The sequence below is a fragment of the Orcinus orca genome, chromosome 4 (genome assembly GCF_937001465.1).
Source record: "Orcinus orca chromosome 4, mOrcOrc1.1, whole genome shotgun sequence".
In the NCBI taxonomy this organism is placed as follows: Eukaryota; Metazoa; Chordata; class Mammalia; order Artiodactyla; family Delphinidae; genus Orcinus; species Orcinus orca.
Window position 1 is genome coordinate 18,651,625 of NC_064562.1, and position 26,163 is coordinate 18,677,787.

The 26,163-nt window shown below is 42.4% G+C and overlaps 1 protein-coding gene and 1 pseudogene across 3 annotated transcripts in view; one reads left to right on the top strand and one right to left on the bottom strand.

Annotated features, from left to right (window-relative positions):
• Positions 1–26,163, bottom strand: part of TSPAN5 (tetraspanin 5) — a 173,382-nt gene that overhangs the window by 64,954 nt on the left and 82,265 nt on the right. The gene's annotated exons all lie outside the window — the stretch shown is intronic.
• Positions 9,527–26,163, top strand: part of LOC101283124 (macrophage migration inhibitory factor-like) — a 481,812-nt pseudogene continuing 465,175 nt past the window's right edge.

Genomic DNA, 26,163 nt, shown 5'->3' on the forward strand with positions numbered 1-26,163 from the left:
CTTGTAGCGAAAAAAAATTTGCCCACTTATGGAGTTAAGCGATGTCTCTCAAACACATACCGAAAAACAAAACAAACTAAACAATGATCTCAACATTTCCTACTTAACTCTATTATACTTCAGAAATTGATAATCAGCTAAGTATTTACGGTCAGTTATTCAGGATGATTCTTAGTGCTGAAAGGGTAAGACAGTAGAAGTTTCCGTCCTTCATCTTAACAAAAACCAATGAGATGAAGCAATGGTGGAAAACGAAGTCCACACACAGTTATATGCTAAATCATACGGCACCAGCGAAAGGTTTCATGGGAATTAGACTTCACTACTGATCATGATAGCAGACAGCCAGGGGCTTTTCTGCCTGCTTAGCGTCTCTTTCTTCTCTTCTAGTTATATCACCCTGATCTTTGTTGGGGCAACACCCTGGTGCCCTAGGGTGAGATGGGAGGTATGTGACCCAACACTGGTAATCATAGCATTCCACCTACCTTACCACAATGGTTGGTTTAAAAATAGTAAGTGATCAAAGCTAGTTTAATGAGACTCAGTATTGGGACTTCTACTTAAGTATTTGGCAAGAGAAACTCTCATTTGCTAGGGTTTTTAAACTGGTAGGAAAGATGCCAGGAGCTGCTGGTAGCCATCTTGAAACCATATGGGGGGTACCCTGACCGAGAATGAAGTCAACCCAGGAGAAAGTAGGGCCAAGAAATGGATGGATCCCTTATGACGTGGTTTGACTATTGGATACAGCTGTGGCTGAAGCTCTTTTCAAGTGTATAAGCTAATAAACTCCAACCTCATGGAGTGCATTGATCTCCAAAGTAAGTTCAGGTTCTGTACTTCTCCATCCTTTCCCTATAACTAGTTTACCTCTCAAGGACTACCTGGAATTTACTGTTTGTCATGTAACATGAGAGATTTAAAATAATGAATGACGCATTTATTGTTACTTTACTTGATGCCACTACAAGGCTAGTCAACAACACAATGGTCTTTAACTACAGGAATGTATTTTCAACATTTTATTTAATATGTATTTATATTTAAAACTTTTTTGTGAGCTAACATCTTAAAATGTAACAGTAAGCAAAATACATTGCTAGATAACACTATTAGTATAAAATTATCTGATTTGTTGTCCAAAAGTAATAGAGTGAATTAAATAAAAGCTGAAACCGTATGGTAGTATTTTAGGACCAACCAAAATCTCCAAGAGGAAAAAAAAATTAAAGTCCAAGGTTAAAACGTTAAAATGCATCTTAAAGGAAGTGAAAACAATACACTAAGTACTAGGCAGTTTGAAAACTGTTATCCCTAGGTGGTGGTATTACAGAAAAGTAGAACAAAAAGAATCTTGTGTCTCTCCCAAATTGTCCATCCAAATCATATTGTCTTGATAAGGGGTAAAAAATTGAGCTTTTAAAAATAAAAGACAAGATAATGATACAGAGTGAAAATAATAATATACTTCTTCTTCAAAATGTCATAAGAATGGATTCACTTCATAAAAATATTATTCATATGCTTTTACTGAAAGAACCTTTAAATGGTGAAATAGGCATTTGCGCATTTTCAAGTATGTCTCCAGAAAGCTTCTCAGGATCACCAGATCAGGGGGTCAAAATGACTAACCACCAGTTTGGACAAGACCACACCAAACCAAATTTCAGACTTCAGGTAGTTCTCCAAAAGTCTCCCAAAGAAAATGCCAAAAGCATTTTCAGTGACGTGTTAAATAACAGGGTCTTGCAATCAACAAGTTTTTCTCAAAGTGTAATAACTTCAGTTCCATTTTATGCTTGATCCCTTCAAAAGTACAATCTTCTTTGCATTATAAAAAGAAACATCTTGTCCCAAATCCCCAAAAGGATATAAAATATCTGGTTATGTAACTGCCTTTTAACTTTTTAGCTGTGTTTTTAAAAATGTGAAACTCATCTCGATTTGAAACGTGAGCCTGTTGATTCCAAAAACCCGGCTATGATTTAGTGAAGTTCCGTGTCTCATACTTTGTGTGTTCACAGCGTGAACCATTACAGAGAAAGCTTATTAAGAGTTCTCATTCCACATTACAAGTCCATAATCGAACACACTAATGATATTCATTTGGGGACTGAATATCCATAAATGCCATTGTATACAATAATCATTAAAATTCACATGGGAATCACCACTTTAAAACCTTCATCTTGAACATAAAACTATTTGAAATTACTATATTATCCTTCATTTACTTCTAGCTTAAATTTGGTCTGATGCCCCTGTGGGTTTTTTATATAAAATTATAAATATAATGAGGCAACAAACCCTAAAAGATTCCATTACCCCAGAAAATATAAACTCTGTTAACATATACATAAATTCCAAATGAAAAGTTTTGGCTTGGACCTAAAGGACAAATCCACAAATACTTTGAGAACGAATCCTCGGAAAGAACAATTCTTGCTTTCTTAAGAAAAGACTTTGGGAAAACATATGTGTATCCTAGTTACCAAATAATTCCATGTCCATGTTCATGGTGAAGGCTGGGGGGGAAGATGTGGCATTATGATGAAATCCCATAGAAAAATACCCTGTGTGCTGCTAGAAGCACTTAGGCATTGGGTAGTTATAAAAGAAACAGCCTGAGAAAACTACAAGTTTCCTCAAACCAAGCCCCTGACACCTGATTGGATCACACACACAAGTAACAGCAGGGGGTGAGCTATAACCCCAAACAATGCTTCCCAATGGAGATGGTTAGTTTTTCCATCTGAATGCTGGTTACACAGCTATGTTCAATTTGTGAAAACCCATCACTAGGAGCACTTTCCTGTAGGCACATCATACTTCATGACCCATGAAGGTCTCCATGTCCTACTTCCTACTACCTCTCCAACTTCACTGCTCACCATTCAATCCAGTAATACAGGTCCACTTTCAACTCCTTGACCACACACCACAAAATTTCCCACCTCAACCCTAGTGCTAATTAAATCTCTTCCTTCTCGTTTTATAAAGATGTGTTATTCCATCCCCCAGAGGCTCCTTTCGGATGACACCTCCTCAGAGAAGTCTTTTTTTGCCCACCCTTGCTAGTCCTGACTACATCACCTGTTTATTCCCCCTTCACCTCCCTTACCACATCCTGAAATTATCTCTTTTAATTGTTTTTGTAGCTGTTTTTCAGCTGTTGCCCCTACTAGAATGTATGCTTCATGAGGATGGAGACCATACATAGCATTTCCACTTGTGTTTCCCCACACAGTGCCTTGCACGTAGGTATTCAAAATCGGGTTGGCTGAATGAATAAATGGTACCTCACATCAAAATTTTTCCAGTTATTATGCTAAAAGGTAGATTAAAAAAATAAATATGTAATTAAAAATTAAGAATTAGTTTGAAATGAGATAGAATAAAAACCATGTAAAGGCTGCTTTCACGTACCTTGCTTTACTCACCGTCAGCATCATCATAATGCTAATGACAAAACAATAAGCTAACAACTTCTCAGTAGTTTAACCTACACTTTGAAATTAAAAAGACCTACCACACTGTTAGGATGTTATTAGGGGAAAAAAAAAGCAATTCTATAAATTCATTATTTTCCTTCCTATAAAAAGACTGGAAAAACTCTTCAGGCATTTGTGAGTGCACACGCACGCGTGCACACGCACGCACGCACACACACCTCTGTCGCGAATGGCTCTCCAGCATTGGACTGGTATCTCCACCTACAACCCTATCCACTGGAGACTTCGTAATCCTTACACACGGCCTTGGCCTGAGATACAGAAATTTTATGCCAAATCTGTGGGTGGGAAAGCCAATTCTCCTTCCTGCAGAAGGATACACAATTATAACACAACTTTGGGATGACCCGTGCCTTCCTGTCTCAGGAAGCTCCCAGAGGCTCCCTAATTAGCTCTTATTCATCTGTGCAGTGGGTCTCAAACTTCTCAGATGATGCAGCACCTGGCAGGAATGCTGTCCATTGAGGAAAAGCATGCAATACTGAAATACTTTGTTCCTTCTTATGAACCAGGAACAATTTTTCTGGCAGAAGAGGCAGCATATGAATGCCATGTAAAAGCACAGCCTAGGGCTTCCCTGGTGGCGCAGTGGTTGAGAGTCCGCCTGCCGATGCAGGGGACGCGGGTTCATGCCCCGGTCCGGGAAGATCCCACATGCCGCAGAGCGGCTGGGCCCGTGAGCCATGGCCACTGGGCCTGCGCGTCCGGAGCCTCTGCTCCGCAACGGGAGAGGCTACAACAGTGAGAGGCCCGCGTACCGCAAAAAAAAAAAAAAAAAAAAAAAAACCACCACAGCCTAAACCCATGGGTTCTCAACAAAATCAATAGTTATTGAACTCATTGGCTGGCTGAGTTTTTCTGTTAATATTCTTTCGCAGCTTATTTATTCATGTCCACTAATATTCAATAGGTATGTGGTAGCTGATACCAAAGGCTTAAGCTGACAAGAGAAAAACTTGAAACTGAAAAAATTATTTTTATTAACCCATTTTTTTTCTTCTGTGGATAGGGATATGTCATTAGTCATTTTTAGCAATAAAATTGCTGGGTTGGAGGAGTGTCCATGAATCACTGCCTTAAGAGACAGCTTCTCTTAAAGTCCAATTATTATCATTTTTTGCTAAAGAAAAAATATATATTCATCTTTATATATAATACATGTATATTCATATTAATATTTTAAAATCTTATCTTTTTAATCTTTAATATCTATATAAAGAGAATAAATATACATAGAAGAAAAAATACATATACACTTTTTTTTGTGGCCTCACCACACGGCATGCAGGATCTTAGTTCCCTGACCAGGAATCAAACCCACGCCCCCTGCAGTGGAAGTGCAGAGTCTTAAACACTGGATCATCACCAGGGAAGTCCCTATAGATACTTCTATGTTGGGAAGAAATTTCCAATTCTCACCAAGTTTATACTTATCAAAAAGTGAAATGGCTATTCTAAAATAAATCTGTTAAAAATGATACCAATATTTTGAAAGAACCAAGACGCAAAACGATCCCTAAAGTAATCTGAAAGTTGATTACACAGAAAATCTCTAATTATATACTCTTACTAGGGGTGACTAAAGCCAAAGCAATTAATAGACATGAAAAAATGTCTTTGATGGGAATGCCCTTAAAATATATAAAGATGTTAAAATAGTAAGTTTTGTCCTAATAGGTCTTTTCTAAACAAGGTCCACCCTGGACAGTAACATACAGCACAAACAGGTCTGTGGGCTCCAAAAATGACACCAACACAACTGAAGCAGAAGAAAATGCACAAACAGGATTCAATCTTGACACAGAAAAAAAGAGAGGGCAGCATCTGGAACTTCTTGCATGCTACTAAGAACAAACACTGGCAGTGACACAAATCCTGCAGTCTCTGATCAGGGCTGGGGGGCTTCAATTTGGGAAGCCTATTTTTCTCTCTTAGTTAGAATAAAGTGTTTATCAGAACAAGTTTGTAGGTAACTGCAATGAATTCAACTGTAACTGTTCTACCATCCAAGTAGTTTTTAAAGTCACATACTTAGAAACAGATTTAACAATTCCAAGTAATATATGTAGATGCTCTCTCCCCAGTGGGAGGGGAGCTATAACTCCCTATTCCTTAAGTACGGGTTTTGTACAGTGACTTCCAGTGAGAACAGTGGGGATGCTGGGGGTGAGGAATAACTTTACAGCGGAGACACTTTACACGGCAGACCCTCCATCAGCCAGGTCCCGAAGCCAACATGAACAGTGAAAAGTCACGCTGACGCTAGTAGGTACCCGTGATACAACAATAGCACTTTTCCGCTGTAGTCTCCTCCCAAAACCGTAACTCCAGTCAAATCATGAGAAAAACATCAGACAAATTCTACAAAACACCTGAACAGTTTTGAGACTTTCCTCAAGACTGTCAAGGTCATCAAAAACAAAGTCTAAGAAACTGTCACAGACAAGAGGATCTGAAGAAATCATGACGATTACATGTCATGTGGTATCCTTGATGAGACCCTGGCATAGCAAAGGGCATTAGGTAAAAACTAAGGAAATCTGAATAAAGTGTGGACTTTAGTTAATAATGTATCAATATTGGTTCATTCATTGTAACGAATATACCATATTTGCACATAAAATGTTAATAATGGGAAACTGGGTGGGGGGTAAAAGGGAACTCTGTACTATCTCTGCAACTTTTTTTTATAAATCTAAAACTCTTCCAAAAAATAAAGTTTATTTTAAAAACTATGATTGAGTTTGATGTTTCAGTTTCCTTATACCCACAGACAAGATAGAAATATGATGATGAAAGTTCTTTAAACCTTTAAAATGTTTCTATGGTTATTCAGAAGGTGGTTGTTCTAGTGAATGAGAACAAAAGAGATTCTAATAAAATCATCCAAAAAAGGAAGATTAAGATGAGCTCGTTCTTACTACTCCCCTCTTAGGGAGCAGTGGTGTCTCTTACACTATTAAATTTGACAGGCATCTCCCTAGTTCCTGTCCAAAGTGGACGCAGGACTGCCAGGTCCACAGAGCCATTATGGAGAAGAGTCAAATGTGGGTGTGGGTTGCACAAGTTCTTACCACGATCTCTTGGCAAGCTTAGTACTGTCAAGGTAAAATAAGTTCCTTTGTGGGTGAACACCTTAGGGTTTCTAATTCCAACGTGCAGAGTGAAAAAGATGATATTTCGCACCATTTTCCAAACTTCTTCAACCAGAAAACTTTTACGGACTGAAGCAGGGGGGGCATCCCCAGAGACTGGGTGTCATGGTACAATTTTAGAAAACATGATTCTTAATGCAGTGTTACCACAGCTCCTGTAACAGCCTGGCAAGCCGCCCTGCCCCATGGCACCCAGGACCCGAAGGGGCCTCAGCTTCCTGACACTGAATCTACCCACCCCACAGTGTTCACCACTAGGTGTTATTTTTAGTTATTGAAGCAGATGGATTTCTATCTTACTTTTCCACCTTTCTATGTAAGCTTACAATTTAAAAGTTGGGGGTGGCAGGGTACAACATGTGCTTTCATCTGGAGAAAGAGAAGCTTACAAAGTGTATTTTCTCACTGCTGTGCACCCCCACAGATATGATTACTGACTTTAATTTGGAAGGAAGAGCTCTGGGAAAATTTCTTCATAAATTGTGGATCAGTCACTGCAGATAAGAACAGAAACTTTCTCAGCCCAGAATCAGGGCCTGCAGTTCCCTTCTAAGCTGATGCTCTAAGGACTTAAGAACAGCTGAAGAGGTGTGACCTCTTCATGGTGAAAAACTAACATTTTTCTACTCAAATTTATTCATTCTTCTTTACTTAATTTCTTCACTAAACAGAATGATTTTATTTTTTAAAAAATCAAGTAAGTTTATAGATAGAAGGTTTGCATGGCACTTCAAAATATTAACTAGATTTAATTTAATGAATGTTGAAAAGAATCATCTCCCTTCCTAGCAGTTCTAGCCATAGTTATAACATAACTTACATCGTTACACTGTAATATGTCTGTCATCAAACGTGGCTGATGAAGGGTTTTATTTACCCAAACTTTTCAGCTGGCTAAGTCCCTGAGTAGGACACAGGAACCTGCCTTAGAATCCTCTTTGGGGTTGAGCTGTTTTATTGATCACTCAAATACCAGTTTTAAAACATAGCCATTTGAAAAAAAAAAAAGACTAACAAAAATAAAAGGTATGTTTTTCTCAGAGAGCTGAGCACAATAAGCTTAAAAGGAAAAATAGTTTTCTCTGAAATTTCAGATACTAGAATACTATAATATTTTTAAAGTCCTGTCAACATTAAAAGCACTTCACATTTTCCTGGAGTGTCAGACTGGAAAACTAAAAAGCTCAAAAAAAAAGCCTTGAAAAAGTCATTTTTAATAAAACTAACAATTAAACTCTATGTTTTGCACTGCCCCAGGACCTCAATCTCCTAGCTGACACAGTCCAGACAATGCAGAACTGAGATTATTAAGCAGAAAGTTTTAAAAGTTGCAGAGAAAGTGCTTGTGCAGCGCTGCCGGCTAACGTGCACAGTCCCCACGGGGGATTTTAATGGGGGTCGACTTGAGAGATCGCTGCCAGGTCAGCTTTGAGGCTCCTGATTAGCATATGCAGAGTATTTCAAAGCATCTTTCAAGCCCCCGCAACAACCCTGCCATCATCTGAACACGCAAGAAGGCAGTGTTTGAATTTAGTGTCAGCTTTTTCTAGCTTCTACCTTAGCCTTCCCCTTCCATGTTTATGATCACCCGTCCACGGGCACTCAGCCATGTGGGCAAGCTGATCTGACTGGAATGGGCCGAAGTCTAACTGAGAGACCGCAAGATGGGTCAGACCGTCATTTAGACAACAAATTGAAAAAAGTTTCATTCCTTTTCTTTAGCGGCAGGACATAAGCAGGGACCAGAGTTCCTGCCTACCCTGTGCTGGGCCACCGTATGTTTTCCTGTTCAATCTCCCAGGACCCTATGGAGTAGGTCCCGTAAATATCCCCACCTTAGTGACAATGACACAGAATCAGCAGTGAAAAGAAACTCCCTCTAGGAATGGCAGAGCAGAATTCTAACCCACGCCTCTTTGCCCCAAACCCGTATTCTTGCTGGCTCACATGTTCCCTTCTTTGAATATAATGCAGCAGCACACGGATGGAAACAGCCCTTCAAGAACTGGAACAGCATCAGTAAAGACAGGAAGACAGTGTGTCTCCTATGCTCTCTATAGCAAAAGGGCATCACTGTTTGGTAAAATGTCTAACAGCCTAGAATCTCCCTTCCAAGTCTCTCAAATTTGGGAATCATCAAGAATAATTTTAAATATAATACAAATGGCTAAACATGACCAGATATTAAAATGTGTTGCTGGCATTAACGGTCTAATGTGATGCTACAATGAAGGGGGGGGGTTGGGATTTATATCTATCCTTATTTATGCCTGTCCTTATCCAGAAAGGAAGGAGAATTTATAAATATGAATTAAAATAGGATAATATAGAAATTGATGATTAGGAGTTCACAAGAGACTTTAAGGCTTCATATATGCTAAGTTATACACACATCATTTTCTTGAACACTTTTAAAGCAGCTTTTTACTATCATTAGATCCTGATTTTGCTTGAATTACTTTCATAACGACTAGTTGGAAATACTTCAAAACATAAGTAGGTTCCAAAAGCTTTTCTACATTTGCTGAAATCTAACCACACACAAGCCGTAGCTATATTCCTTACCCCTGTATCTTCGTACAGAACCTGAACATTCAGGCACTCTTCAAATTAAGGCTGAATTTTCACAATTGGTAGGAAGTAAAAATTTGAGTCGACCAACTGTTACAGCTTACAGAAAACCAACAAGCACTTTCAGTTATTTTTTCTTCAAAGTAAAATGAACTGACTGTACTGAGCCGTTTCTGTGCTTCCCCCTCCTGAGATGTCACTTCCCTGAAGAATTTCCATCAACATACAACCATCCTTTCAAAGACAGGCATTCCCTTAAAAATTAATTTTAATCTTTTTCTAATCCAAAACATTTTGAGGTGGAAAAAAGCAATTTTTCTAAGCAGAAACATATTTCTGTTTGTCCCCAGGTAGATTCTAAATTCTAATCAGATTCAGTCCAAATGCCACTTAACGACTACGTGTTCCACCCAGATAACAAGACATGCTGCTAACTTACCATTTGGTGACAAATGCCTCTTTATTCAAGTGTCCCCCCCCACTGGTGGTATTATTAGCAATGAAGAGAGTGACTGAGAGGCAGATTTTTTCAAAGGCTAGAGCAGAGCACAGTAGATTTTCACCCAAGTTTTATTCTCATGACCTGCACAGTAGTTCACTTAGATTATCATGATTTCCTACAACTAAATAAGATATTTACTACAGGGAGATTTTTTTTCTAAGTATGCTGTTAATGAGTTTTTTCACTCCACAAACATATTTAAATACTTCTAAATGCTCAGCATAAGAGAAAGGTGAAAAAGATATGGAATAAACTATACGCTCTAGGAGGGCAGGGGCTTAAATACCTTGTTCAGCATGTGTCTCCAAGATCTGCCCAGAACAAGGCAGTATCACCAAATATTTGCTGGAATGTAAATGTCTTCAAGGAGTTCATAATCCTTGAAGTGCCAGGCACTGTTCTAGGCTCTGCAGACACAGCAGTGAGCCTTGTGCCCTCAAGGCCCTTATATTTTAGTGAGGGGTGGGGTGAAAGGCGAGATATTAAAACTATATATAATAATAATAAATTATATAGAAATGTAAACTATAAATTATACTAGATTATATATAATAAAAATATACATAATATATATATAATCTAGTGTGAATGACAGAGGCTCTAAAGAGGAAAAAAAAAAATCAGTGTAAGAGGCTGGGGAGCTTTTCTAGACTGGTGGCCTTATACTTGGAAGACCTTTCAGATGAGATTGAGATTTAAATGAAGTGAGGGAGCAAGTCTTGCAAATTCGGGGGTTAAAATGTTCTAGACAGAGAGAACTAACTCATATGCAGGCAACTCATGATAACACAATTTGCAACCAGCATCGTGAGGGGTGTGACTGGGTTTGCTAGTTGTCTACCAAAACCCCATCTCTTCTTCCAGGGCACCCAGTGAGACCACAGGTCTCAGCTGCCCTTGCCGTTTGGGGCAACCCTGTGACTTGCCTTTGCCAACGGAACGTGAGAGAAGCGGTGTGTCACTTCCGAGGCAAGGCTTCCAGAGGCAGGCATGTCTACTCCATTCTCTCTTTTTCATTCCGTGAAGTAGAGCACGGTGAGGTCAGCAGAGCCACATGGAAGCGCCAGGGCTCCTGCATCACTGCATCCACTAACCAAGCCTGCAGCAAGGTATGAACACAATGCTGTCTCCTATTACACCATGAGTTCCTTGATGGCCGGGATCAGGTCTTTTTCATCCTCACAGCCCTAAAACCCTGCACAACTCCTAGTGAATGGCAGGTTCCCAGCAGTAGTGGAATAAAAGCTACTGAAATAGTGAAAGAAAGCAATTAGTTCTGTGAAAAGGTAACTGAGGGAAGAAATTAGCAAGGGGTCACAGTAAGGACATTTTAAAGGACAGAGTGAGTGGCTTATAAGGGATGGGTGGGGTACAGGAGTAGATATTCCTAACAGAGAAAAGAGCATGAGCAAAGAGAGGAAGAAAACACAGGAAGCATTTGAGGAACATGACCCCAAAAGGTGTCCACAGTTGTGTACCTCTCAGTAAACAAATTTTTTTTTTTTTTTTTTTTTTGCGGTACGCGGGCCTCTCACTGTTGTGGCCTCTCCCGTTGCGGAGCACAGGCTCCGGACGCGCAGGCTCAGCGGCCATGGCTCACGGGCCCAGCCGCTCCGCGGCATGTGGGATCTTCCTGGACCGGGGCACGAACCCACGTCCCCTGCATCGGCAGGCGGACTCTCAACCACTGCGCCACCAGGGAAGCCCTCAGTAAACAATTTTTAAGCAACTACTACGTACCAGGCACTATAGAAGACACTAGAGGCACAAAGCCTGGTAAGGCTAGGCCCTGCTCGAGGGGAATCTTGAAGTACGGGGTGCAAAGAAGACACAGAAAGGAATGGGACACTGTAGTGAGTACTGTGATACTGTAGCTGACCCTGAAATTGCAGCGGATACTCTCTGGGCAGATCAGTTGTGGGAGGCACTCCAGCAGAAGGGGAGGAGCAGAGGCTTACACAGCTAGAGAGAGTTCTTGGAACTGCAAATAGCCCAGCCCCTGAGAAAGTAAGCTCCAGGAGGGCAAGGTCTTTGTTTTCTTCACTGCTGAATCCTCAGTGCCTAGAACAGGACCTGCACTTATCAGATCGGGAATGCCGTAAGATTTGGGGAAAGAGGGTAAGTTTAGAAACAAGGCTGGGGACTGGATAAGAGAAGGAATCAGAGAGCCCGGATGGGGACAAGATCAGATTTGCATTTTACAAAAACACTGGTTGAAAAGGTGGGTGAAGGGGTGTGACACCAGAGGACTTCCTCAGGAGATGACTGCAATGGCCTGGGCCCCAGGCGAGAGGAGATAAAAATTGAAATAAGGGGACTGGTGGGTGGGGGAGTGGTGTAGAATGAAAATCACAGGATTCAGGAAGTATTTGGGTTGGCCCCAAAGTTCATTCAGGTGTGACCATAAGATGTTATGGGAAAAACCCAAGCGAACTTTTCGGCCAACCCAATACATGGAGGGAGCGGGACTCAGAGGGCTTGTGATGGTTTTATATATAAAGGAAAAGGGGAGTCTAAGATGACTCTTATATTTAAGGAAAAGTAAGCTGGGAGAAAAAACAGTAATCCAAGTTTGCATGTATTACATTTGGGATGCTTGAGGGTTTTCCGACAGGAAATGTCCAAAAGGCAGCTGGGCATGCAGGTGTGATGCTCCAGGAAGAGGTCTGGTCTGGGCTCAGAAATGGAAGAACAGCATCCAGGTGACAGCTAATGTCATGGGAATGAAAGAAACTGCCCAAACGCAGCCAGCATGTACTGCTGCGCAAGTTGCACACTGCCCAACTCCTGAGGTGCCAGTTACCCTGGGTCACTGCGGTTTTATACCCTTATCATGGCACTTTTCTGGTAGATAACTGTCATACGTTATCTGGAGAGGGAGCATTGTTCTCTAATTCATCAGAGTTATCGTGTGGATGAGCAAAAGGTTTGCCAAAAAAGAGCTTCTCCTGAACAAGCAGAGGGGGGAGGAAGGAAAGAGAACAAGAAGAAGGCAGGCAGGTGGGGTGAGAAAAGGGATAAAGCAAATCCATTTTGTTTCGGTTCCATTTCAAAACTGATCTCTAAAAGTCTCCTACATCCTCTACATTGAAGATTGCAGCAATTTTATTAACCTCTAAACTTTCATGGTCTCACTGGGTTCTGTTACTACAGGGAATACCAGGAGTTTACTAAAAACAATCACGGCCCTGCTTGCTCATGAGATCTCATTTGGGTCTTCCTTCAGCTCACCGGTTCCAGGGCTGCATTTTCTTTGTAAAACGATGATGATGATGATAATAAAGAAAATACCCCTACACCTATACACTCACCTACACACGAGTAACAATTCTTCTCTGGCCTAGAATAAAAAATCAGTTCAGGGTATTTCCAAATGGCTTTTCCAAAATTAGAAATAAACGTAAGTAATTGAAAACTTGTAATGGCATAGAGTACTGCTGAGTTTCTACAGCAAGATGCACCGGGTCAAACCAGTGGTTCTGCAGTGGGGGGGATTTTGCTTCTCCCCCAAGGGACACTGAACCATGCCGAGACATTTTTGGTTGTCACAACAGGGAAACGGGGTGGGGGGAGATCTACTGGCCCCTGGTGGGTAGAGGCCAGGGGTGCTGCTAAACGTCCAATGATGCACAGCTCAGCTCCCACCACAAAGAATTAGCTGAGCCAAGACGTCAGTGGTGTCAAGGTTGAGAACAATTCTGTTAACCTATACGCTTCTTGAGGCCTAGGACCAATAAGTACTTTGGATGCCCAAAAGTGTTTGATAAGACAAAATTAAATGGAAGACCGTTATTACACTCTATTGCAGAAAAGTGCAACAAATTCATTTATTTTTCTCTCCTGCTATTACTGCCTTCCGTTTAGGCTCCCAATGCAGATTACAGAAAAAGCCAATAAGAACTGTTAGAAAGCTAAATGATATACACAGTTTAAGTGCTTTCTGATAAAGCAAAGTCTATAATTTCTGTCAAATTCTTAGAGAATATATTAAATTTCTGCCCCAAATAAAATCATTAAGAGTAAATAGAATCCACCTGCCAATGCAGGGGACACGGGTTCGAGTCCTGGTCTGGGAAGATACCACATGCTGCGGAGCAACTAAGCCCGTGTGCCACAACTACTGAGCCTGAGCTCTAGAGCCTGCGAGCCACAACTACTGAGCCCGTGTGCCACAACTACTGAAGCCTGCACACCTAGAGCCTTGCTCCGCAACAAAAGAAGCCACCGCAATGAGAAGCCCACGCACCGCAACGAAGAGCAGCCCCTGCTCGCTGCAACTAGAGAAAGCCTGCCCGCGCGCAGCAACGAAGACCCAACACACCCATAAATAAATAAATAAATTTATTTTTTTAAAAAAAGAGTAAATAAATCTTCCTATGTAAAATTCCATTATTATTTTTCAAAGAGTCACATAAGTAATAAGAATAATAATGGTCCATTATAAAATACAAACAAACACCTCTTCGTCATTGTTCTACATATTGAGAAATGCAATTCTGGCAGTTAATTTAGATTGATTAAAAAACCACGGCTTCCCTGGTGGTGCAGTGGTTGAGAGCCCGCCTGCCGATGCAGGGGACACGGGTTCGTGCCCCGGTCCGGGAAGATCCCACATGCCGCGGAGCGGCTAGGCCCGTGAGCCATGGCCGCTGAGCCTATGCGTCCGGAGCGTGTGCTCTGCAACAGGAGAGGCCACAGCAGTGAGAGGCCCGCGTACCGCAAAAAAAAAAAAAAAACCAAAGAGTGAAATAAAAGTGGAAGCTAAATACAGATGATCTAAATTAGTGTATTCGGAGTCCTTTTATCCCATTACTAATTACTGCTTCCCAAGCCTAACCTCAATAGCCATTCATTTGTTTTCCCAAAATTTAAATGAAAGTAAACAACATTCACACATTTTGTAATGAGGCAGCTGATTTAACTTCCACCATTTGCTTGCGTCCTGACACTAAAACTGACTGTGTTCCTAATTTCTAAGGTTCTATTTTAATTTCCACTGTAACTAAATGAGAACGAACAAAAGCTTTTTTCTTTTAAAAACCCTAGACAATCATGCTCCTGCCCTTATGGAAAAGAAGACAGGATATCACTACCCCAAACCAGCACCCTTTGGTAACTGAAGGCTTTTTGTCCCTCCAATGTCAAGACAATGGCTCCCTTAAGCATCAGATGCCCTGAGCATGTTACAACTGCTGAATGGATTTTCATGGAACATAAATCACTTTCCCACTACCTGCCACTTACAAACTTGCTTCTCATGAACCTTGGACCCTGCACAATATGGCTCATCATGTCCTTTGTGACAGCTAGGAACAAGGGAACTGTTTGCATGAGTAGATAAAGGGCATTTCTTCCTTCTGACACTTAGTTTTTTCTTCCCCTTGTGCAGTGAAATTTTTTAAATTAAAATCACAGGAACATCTAATTCCCCCATGCCAATTAACTTTTAAAACATCTAAGTACTTGCATGGTTCATATAACTGTTGAGCATTTTAATAGGATTTTAGAAACATATTTATCTGATCATTTCCTAATATATCTCCATGTGGATCAGATCTCCTGCTCTTGTGAGTTTGCGTGAGAACTTTTGAGCAAATTTTCATCCCGTTTTGGGGGTCTTTAAGGATTGAGGAGGATACAGACACACAGTAGACCTCACATTTACTGGCTGAGAAATTTTTCCCCATATGAATTTCCGAAATTCACTTAATCCTCTTGAAACAGAATTGTTGAGAATAATGATTAAAGATACCATCGTTGATGTGACATCATTCGTATACATCTAATTCCATTGCTCTGCATGAAATTCAGCCTGCTTTAAAGGAGGAAAGTTATATACTTCCCAGAGGGATTGAAGTTGCTTTTTTGTAGCCCTTATCGCAAGCAGCTGAGGACCCCAGGGGCTGTTTGAAAGTCACCTAAGCAACATCTCTGCTGACTGAGTCACAGCTGCCAACAGCTTGGATGCCTGGGCTCTCTCCTTTTCCACTCGCCCGGAGCACACACACCTCACCTGCATGCCCGACTCAGCCATAAGCAGATGCCTCTGCAGTGAAGTGGTCCAAACGCAAAAAAAAACACTTCTCTGAGCCAGGTTATGCCAAAGGCTCTCCGGGCACGAAATCACAAAGCAATTTAATACAAGCTTGGATACAAAGCTAAGTGAGCAATTTAGAAGCCGAAAGGAAACACAGGGGAAAGTTCTTTGGCTTTAGTGAGAAGAGAAGGCAAGAGGCAGAGAGCATCTTGGATCCATTTGGATGGGAAATGAGAGGAGAGGTGGGGCAACGGCTGTCTGCTCGGTCTGTTTGGGGCAAATGGCTTAAAACAGTTTTCCTCACTCTGGCTCCCGAGACTCTGAGTGCTTCAGATCCTAAATCTCTCATTCTAAGCTCTTTCTAGGGTCAGAAGCAAGTGACATTTAATGGAACTGAAGAACGAGAGTTATGTACGCTGGTTGTGCTAAAACCAAAGTGAAGCCAAAGCAGTTTTCTGAAGGTGTCTGGAAATCAGTCTCTGACTTGGCATGGAAAATGCTTGGGGGGCTAGGGCAGGGGTGGGGGAACCTCAGCCTCAACAGGTCTCGAAGGGAAAAGCGTCTGTCAATGAAAATACCTTTGCATCAAAGAAAGATGGCCGTAGAGACGTATGCTGACAACTCTGAGAACAATACCAGCGGCTGGAGCCAGAACATGTGATTCCAGTGTCAGGCCAGAGCCCAGCTGGAGCAGCCATGGGAAAGAAAGATTTCATACAGAGGAGAAGCCGGGGGCCAGCGCCGAGTGAAGTGGGTGACAGATTGGTGCAGGGGCACCACAAGCGGCAGCCTTGTTTTCTCCGGCCCGAGGATGTGAGCTGTGAGAGGCTTTCACCCTGGAAGCCTCGATGCTGGGGAGACCAGCAGGCGGCACAGACACAGCTGAGCCTCGCTGAGGCTGAGGGAGGCTGTCCCCGCCAGCACAGCGGGGAAGACACGATGCAAACAGAGATGCTAGCCTCAGAGATGGGTGCGTGTGGGTCCCTGAACAGAGGCAGAGCCTACAGGGCAGGAGATCCGAAATACAGCACAGCACATCCCTCCAGGCCAACGAACATGCCTGGGCCGGGATAGGAGGAATCAAACACGATAGTCGGTTGTCGCAGAAACAGCTGTGCTGAGGCCTACGCGGCCAAGTGGGGGGACGCCGGCATGATGTCTTCAAGAGGGTGCAGGCTCCTGAGTGGAGCAGAAACAAAGCTGCCCCCAGCATCTTGTTGGCTGAGTTTTGCAAAGGGGCGCTCAATAAATGATCGTGGGCTTCCCTGGTGGCGCAGTGGTTGAGAGTCCGCCTGCCGATGCAGGGAACACGGGTTCGTGCCCTGGTCAGGGAAGATCCCACATGCCGCGGAGCGGCTGGGCCTGTGAGCCATGGTCGCTGAGCCTGCACGTCCGGAGCCTGTGCTCCGCAACGGGAGAGGCCACAGCAGTGAGAGGCCCGCGTACCGCAAAAAAAAAAAGAAGAAAAAAAAAAAAGAGAAATTCGGACTTCCACCAACAAGAGCCAGGGAGCTTACAAGGTTTCTGAGGAAAAGAGCTATGGGGTGGGGGGGTGGGGGTTAGGGTTAGATAATAGTAAGGCTCTGAAATCAGAGAAATAGTGCTGGTCTCAGAGCTAAACTTTGAAAGTCAAGATCCACAAAGACATCCTAGAGAAACAGCTCCAAAGCCAGCAAACTTGAAAGTATTAAATCCAGGGGCAAGAAGGTCAATCAGATGGGGCCTGGTCAGACCTGAAAGGGGAGAGTTAAAGAGACTCACAATGGCCTTGCCACTCCAAGCAATAGACAGACAGAGCCGCGGGCAACCTCCTTAGTCCTTGGAGGGTTCAGGACCTACTGGCAAAGTCAGTCTCACTGCGGAGCAGGACGCAGGCAGCTGAAGCCAGCTCCCTCTGGGTATTCCCGCTGGCAAGGCTTCTGACCGTGAAATGGATGCCTCGGACTCAACCTGATGCCATTTGACACTTAACTTCTCTTTGTTTTTATTCCATACTGGCCAACGAAGCATCTGATTATGATTTGGCTTCCCACACAGGCCTGGCCACAGGAAGAGAATATGTACCAGTTGTTCCCACACTGGAATCCCAGGCCATGAAATGGAAATAGCAATAGTTCTCTTCTCATTTTAAGTCAGTACAGCTGGCAATCTGGTTTTATATATCCACTTCCTGAACCGGGTTGACAAGATGCAGAGATGAACCCTTGCTATGCTCCTCAAATCCATTTCTGAGCCTTCAGAGCTGAGGGTCATCAAGGGAACAAGGATGCCTATTGGAAGAGGTTGCTTTGCACAACTTCCTGGGAAAACCCACTTTGACCATCTCCAGGGGCGACCTCAGAGAGGGATACCAGAGGCAGCCAGTCTGCCTATGGTGGGGTGAGCAAGGGAGACTTCTGTCAGCAAAGCTAGCCTGCAAGCCACAGAAGTTAGGTGACCAAAAGCGTAAACTCGAGTAGAGGCAATAGGGATGGGAGGGGGAGCGGGGAAGGAAAATACAAGAGAAAATTAAGGGGACGAAAGAAATGCAAAGATGACTCTAAGATTTTCAACTCAGAGGAATTCAGAGTAGGGCCCCCGCTTCTAAAACACAGGGCGAAGGTTTATTGAACTGGATTTGGCTTGAGATGTTCCTTTGAGATGACACGATAGTAGCTATGCCCAATCCAATGACTGGCTGGGACCATAAAGGTATTTATTACGTTGCTGGTCACTCTTCATTCCACAAAGGTTTACTGACTGTCTACAACATGCCAGCCAGGTATTACTCCATCAGTCACCAGGGATTCCTGCCTTCAAAGAGCTTACAGTCTAGTGGTGTTGACAGGTTAATTTACTATTTTAGTAAATATAAGTGCTACGACGGGGGTATGCACAGATTATGATGGGAGCATCTAAAATAATGAACACCATGGGGGAGGAACACCAAACTTTTTCAGCCAAAAGAGATAAATCATTTTACAAAGGAAAGAATCAATGTTGTTTTTTCACCTTCTTGTATTTCTGAATCCCCTAAAATGTTGAATTTTAAATCAGACATCAAATCACATCTAATTTTACTTCCTTTCATCTTATAAGTGGTGAAAAAGAAATAGCAAGAGGATTGGAAAATACGACCTTAGCTGAGAGATTGCAGCAACATGTGTAGAAAACTCCCAATAATAAAATAAAGGTAGATGCCAGATCTATGACAGCCCATGAAAAGGCAAACATCCAGTATTCAGGCCAAAAACCAAACCTGTAAGACACTGCCTACGTAAAGACCGCACACCCATCCAGTTTCATCATCTGGTACAAAATTCCCAAATGTAATTCATATTAACAATTTAATTTTCCAGGATATTATTATCTTGCAACCCAATGGACTTTTCCAAAAAAGTAACGATGTCCACTGTATAAACCAAAGAAAATATTCCAGGGTCACCAAAAACCGGAAATTTTGGAAAGACATAGCATCTTCCTCAATCACCATGATAGAGTTGACAGAGGTACATAGGAAAATACATAGCTAAGAGCACTGAATGACAGACGTAAAAAAATGCGGAGACAGATGTCAAAAAGCAGAAATAAAGACAGTCTTGGTTAGAGCTCATATCTCCTGCCTACATTTTTTCCCCTATCCCCACACTCCACCAGTCTTAGTATAAAGTATAAATATATACTTATATTAGTATAAAGTACTAATTACTGTGTATAATGTACTGTTTGTAGAAGGATGAAACTGGAAGATCTGGGAACAAATATTTCCATTACACATTCTATAGAATACACCTTCCAAACTACTTTGTCCCTGGTGGACTGCTCTTATTGAGATGCATTTTTTTGGTTGTCCCAATGGCCAACACTGAGGGATATTATAGGAGGCCGCTCTAAAAATTCCTTATTGTGTGTACTGCAGGGATTTTGCTAAAGCTGTTTTCCACTTTATCACAAAGTATCCATTCTACCAGGCCCTGTGATTTCTCTAAGCAGTATCACATATTTTGTAACATGAGGCTGACATGTTTCCCTTTTTGCACTGGCTAATGGGAAGCTCAGAAAACATTTGCAGCACACTTGCAGCAAGTTCAACCGCCTGCCAGTGTAAAAGTATTACTTTTATCCCTGATTTTCCCTTCACACATATTCTCCTAATTAAAAACAATAAAGCAAAAAAAGTGTAAGAGTCAATAGCAAATATTTATGGAGTGCTTATTATTAGACATTCTAATATCCACACATCCCTTATGTTATGACTCCTTAAACCATGTATTTTTAATGGATATTAAATTTCATATATTTAAATATATTAAATTTTGTTTCTGGAAAAGTCAAGGTACGAAGAGACGGCAGATGGATGAATGAACTGCAAGGTGGAGAAACAGATCAGTATTTCACATCTGTGGTGGCTTTTCCACCAAATCATGGAGAACGGGCACTAATGATGGCAAATGGCTAGATACACCAGGTAGGACTTGGTACATCCTGGGCTGCAGAGCGGAGACTCACACATTAATGGCAGTTTTAGCTTTGGTCTGTGAGGAAAAACAAAGCGAAACAAAAACTACCACTCCCCTGTAGTAAAAAGGCTACAATCCACGGCAGCATCTTATTTGTACCCCTAATTTGCCTTGTTTATAGGGCATATATAAATCCTGACTGCAAATTTCAGCCCTCTGCAAGGTGAGAGGAAAAAAGCGTGTATCTGAAAAGCCACAAGACAGCATCTGCACTGCTCAGAGCCAGCATAGCTTAGGCAGAGGGAGAGGTGTTTGAGGAGGCATTGACACGAAGGCGACTTGCCCAGGGCCGTGCTCTTGCACCTCACCACTCCTTTCTCCCTCTCTACTCTTTCTACCCATCTCCCTTAGGTGCAGATCCCACTTCCCACAAAACCTAGCAGAACTGGCTGGTGTGCAGTGAGTGCACGGGTGACCCCTGGCAGCAGGGACCCTGAAAGGGCGCAAGATCCGGGCCTCTCAGGGCTGAGGCCAGACTCGACATAACAAATCCCATGTCGCACGGGCCCCTGCAGCTCCCTCAGAGCCCACCTGTCTGTCTTCCTCATTCTTACAAGTTCCAGCAGGCTTGATTACCTGCCTTTCAAACCAGAGGCTGATGACAGAGCAGCAAATTAGGAATGAGAAAAGGGGCCGGCCACGAGCTATACCGACAAAAGGAAACCCGACAGCCGAGGAGACACCACATCCTGAAAGGCGGTGCACAGGCTAAGCTGGCCCAGAAGTCTGCGGCCGCTCGTGGAGGGGAGGTCACACAGCGGGTGCAGAGGTGGCTGAGAGGGGGGCCCAGGGCCGCCAGGCAGACACAGAGTTACTGCAGGAAGCTGGCAGACTCCAGGGAGCACCAAGCATCGTCACATACGAGAAGGCTTCCCACATAGTAGGCCGTCTGCTTTCCAAGTTTATGTTAGTATAACTAATAAAACTATTAAGTAAAAGCACTACTGATCTTATAGCATTGCTATATTTTTTACTTATCTGATCGAAAAACTGTATCTACTATAATGATGGATACATGACATTACATGTTTGTTCAAACCCACAGAATGTGCAACACCAAGAGTGAACGTGAAGGTAAACCACGGACTTTGGGTGCTATGGTAGCGTAAGTTCATCCTTGGTTAAAAATGTACCACGCTGAAAAAGAAAAAAAAGAAAGAAAAGAAAAAGAAAAAAAAAAGACCCATAATGAAGAGATTTAACACACACACACACACAAATGTACCACTCTGGTGAGTGATGCTGATAATAGAGGAGGTTATCAAAAGGCATGCTGGGGAACAGGAGGTATAGGGGGAATCTCTGTCCCATCCTCTCAATTTTATTATAAACCTAAAACTGCCCTAAGAAAATAAAAGTATTTTAAAATAATAATAAATAAATAAAAATAAAAACAGAGTACATCTGCCATCACGTATGAGGTTTCTGAAATTTGACAATGAAAAGAGAGTCCTTGCACTTGAAAAGGCTGGGAATTACCAACATATTCAAAGATGGGTCCTGACGTCAGACAAATCTGGATTCCAATCATGGCTGCTTCTCTCAGTTGAGCATCTGTGAAATGGGCATGAAACCACCTACCGCATAGGGTTTTGTGAAGGAAAGAGCCCAGGGTAGTGACTATTTCCCTTGGTGAATTAGTTTATTCATATAGTCAATAAACAAGTACCAGTACCACTGGGCATTGTGAACACAATGGCGAACCTCTACAATTTCCACTGTCAAGGATGAGACAGTCCAATGAGGGAGACAGACCAGAAAAGGCATTAACAATATAGTGAGCCGAACACAAGAACCATAAGCAGAGAAGCACTGCACGACAGGGTCACCTGACCAGCGCACAGACAACAGAGAACAAGGCCTACTGTGTGGCACCGTGGTAAGATGAACAGAATTTTAATCAATCGATGAATTTTTTCAGCAAATACGTAAAAGCTGCTATGTGCCAGCACCGTTGCAGGGCTCGAGGTCACAGCAGAGAGCAGTCCAAGACACCTGTCCCTGTGAAGCTTACATTTGGGGAAAGAGCTGTAAAATTCACACACGTTCAAGTAAAAAAAAATACATATGTATATAATCTGCCAGATGACTGAAAAGTGTGGTGAAGGAAACTGAAGTGAGGGAGAGGGAGAGCCCGGAAGTGGGTGCAATCTTAGCGTGGGGATGGGCCCAAGGGAACCGTGAGCCTCGGGAACAGCGCTCACTCCAGGGGGCCGGGTGCTCATCTCAGAACTTACTTCTGCTCCCAATGGTATGTTTTCAAGCTCAACAAAGCCTTCAAAAGGGGCTCCATTCAAAGCGATGAAAAGACAAATGTTGATGTTTAACGAGGAAAACCCTCAGCTCTCCAGAGTCAGCTGTCCAAAATAGTGCAACGGTAGCATAAGCTGAGGTTTTGTTTTAACTGCTTCTCTTAACCTCTTCTCTTCTTTTCTCCCTTTAGCCACTAAAATGAATATGAAGATGAAAAGAAGTTGCAAATATACTCCCCTCTTGTAGCACCTTTTCCCCATTCACCTGGAACATGTTTACCTAGTGTGACAATAAACAGTCCAGATTGTCTAACTCCTGAGAAAGAGCCATGTCACAATCACGGTGATTTGTTTGAAGAATCTTGCCCACTGCATAATTAGCCCATAGGTCACCATCTGTCTCTAAGTCCTCATAAAACTAACCATATGTTGTTTTCATCAATGGCTGAACCAGGGCAACATACATCCCTCCCCAAGAAAAATGGCTACAGACCCATTTTTCCTCTGGTGCAGGGGGTTTTGGGGGGGACACTTACTCCACCTTTACCACATTTTTTTAATTTAAAAAATTGTTATTTTGTTCTGTTTATGCTTTGTCCATGGCTACCAACCCAAACAACCCCAACAATTTCTAGGAATTTCTGTAAAGGCTCTTCCAGGAGACACGGGGTAAACAGGCTTAGAGCCCCAGAATTTTGGTTCTCTTCTGTGGTTTGACCTGGTCATGTGAAGAGAAACACACACAGGCAGATGCATCTTACAAACAATCCTTCATATCTATGGTCTGCTGCATGGTAGAACTCCAAGTCACCAAATATCAACTTTTCCATCAGAGTAACTCCACTCTAAAGTAGGTAACGACTATAAATGATTTTAAATCATCATCTGAAGCAGTACAAAATCTGTCATCCAACAGTCTTGACTTATGAGAGAATTCTCAAACTGCTGAATACTGTTCTCTTCATATCCCCCACCAATGACTAAACAATCTTAATAAGAAGCAGATGTACAAAATGTTCTGGATTTTAGTTTGGTTTAGTTTATTTTTTAAGCAAAATATGAATAAGATTTATCCCCAAAATGTGCCTATGATTTAAAATTATATGGCAGGGAACACTAAAGCATTTAGATAACTGAAGAACGTCAGAATCTCATGGTAGAAATGGGTCATTAATGCGGTGGGTAAGATGCAGAGAAACCAGTTCTCCATCAACCAGCTTCCACTAGGGCATCACAAAATTCATCTGATCCGTGGTCTACAGAGTCAGGCATAAATTATATTTACAAAACTAGTCACAATTTCATCATTTAAAAACAGGCCAAGACCTTCCTACAAGGCTAATGATTCCATTTGGCCTAGGAAAGTATTTGTTGAACTGAACTGAACGGTGCAAAGATATTTTCACTTTGTAGCTCTCTTGACTCATTAATCCTTAAGTTAACCCTTGTCACCAAAACAATCAACCTATTCAACCTTTAAAGGTTAGTACATCACATTTCATGGACTTACTGAACCGGAGGTGCACTTCTTTCTTTTTTTAAATGTACCAACTGCTAACGATGGGTAGGGTTTCTCCTCAGAGAGCAGAGATTTTGTTAAAGGCTACTTTCCCTTCTGTGCCAAGATCATTTACCTTCCACACAAGGAGCATAAGACTAATTCTTAGATTTTTAACAGTTATCCCTCAGAGATCTTCAACATTCTCCCAGAGACCTCCTAATCTTAAGGTATTTCAGGACTAGATCTTTTAACAAACACCATTTCCACTCCAACAGAGCCTTGGTAATGGTTAGCACAGGTGTGGTGGTTCATCAAGTGTCCTATCAAGACTTCTCCCACTCTGCTGAGGGCCATGTCCCAGTGAGTCACAATTAAAAGAAATAGGATCAAACAACAAAGAGACAGAGGTGGCTTCCAGTCCTGGCTCCGCCTCATACCTTACTTTCATCTTTCTTGGTTTCATCTTTTCTACAATGAGAAGGCCACCTCCCAGCCAGGGTAACTATGAACATAATGTGAAAGCATGAAGGGTGCTTAACAAGGGGCCTGACCACCCCGCAAAGGGACACACAACACATGATAACATTATTGAAGAGGTTGGAGATTGTCCAAACCAAAGAAGCCTACTTTATGTCATCCAGTGAAAATGGTCTTTGCCCACTTTCCCAAAGCACTAAAATCCATCTAAATTAAAAAAAAAAAAATACCATGAAGATTAAAAGCAGAGAATGCGAGGAACCAAGATGGCGGGGTAGAAGGACGTGCTCTCATTCCCTCTTGAGAGAACACCAGAATCACAACTAGCTGATGGACAATCATTGACAGGAAGACAGTGGAACTCACCAAAAAAGATACCTCACATCCAAAGACAAAGAAGAAGCCACAGTGAAACGGTAGGAGGGGCAAAATCACAGTAAAATCAAATCCCATAACTGCCGGGTGGGTGACTCACAGGCTGGAGAACACTTATACCACAGGAGTCCATCCACTGGAGAGAAGGTTCTGAGCCCCACATCAGGCTTCCCAACCTAGGGGTCCGGAAACAGGAGAAGGAATTCCTAGAGAATCAGACTTTGAAGTCTACTGGGAATTGATTGCAGGACTTCGACAGGAGTGGGGGAAACAGAGACTCCACTCTTGGAGGGCACACACAAAGTACTGTGCACGTTGGGACCCAGGGGAAAGAACAGTGACCACAGGGGAGACTGAACCAGATCTACCTGCTAGTATTGTAGAGTCTCCTGCAGAGACAGGGGGTGGCTTGTGGCTCATCGTGGGGACAAGGACACTGGCAGCAGAAGTTCTGGGAAGTACTCCTTGGCGTGAGCCCTCCCAGAGTCTGTAGTCAGCCACACCAAAGAGCCCAGGTAGCCTGCTGTGTTGGGTTGCCTCAGGCCAAACAACCAACAGGGAGAGAACCCAGCCCCACCCATCAACAGTCAAGTGGACTAAAGTTTTTCTGAGCTCTGCCCAACAGAGCAACAGTCAGCTCTACCCACCACCAGTCCCTCCCATCAAGCCTCTTAGATAGCCTCATCCAAAGGGCAGACAGCAGAAGCAAGAAGAACTACAATCCTGCAGCCTGTGGAACAAAAACCACATTCACAGAAAGACAGACAAGATGAAAAGGCAGAGGGCTATGTACCAGATGAAGGAACAAGATAAAATCCCAGAAAAACAACTAAATGAAGTGGAGATCGACAACCATCCAGAAAAAGAATTCAGAAAAATGATAGTGAAGATGATCCAGGACCTCGGAAAAAGAATGGAGGCAAAGATTAAGAAGATGCAAGAAATGTTTAACAAACACCTAGAAGAGTTAAAGAACAAACAAACAGATATGAACAATATAATAACTGAAATGAAGACTACACTAGAAGGAATCAATAGCAGAATAACTGAGGCAGAAGAACGGATAAGTAACCTGGAAGACAGAATGGTGGAATTCACTGCTGCAGAACAGAATAAAGAAAAAAGAATGAAAAGAAATGAAGACAGCCTAAGAGACCTCTGAGACAACATTAAACACAACAACATTCACATTATAGGGGTCCCAGAAGGAGAAGAGAGAAAGGACCAGAGAAAATATTTGAAGAGATTATAGTCAAAAACTTCCCAAACATGGTAAAGG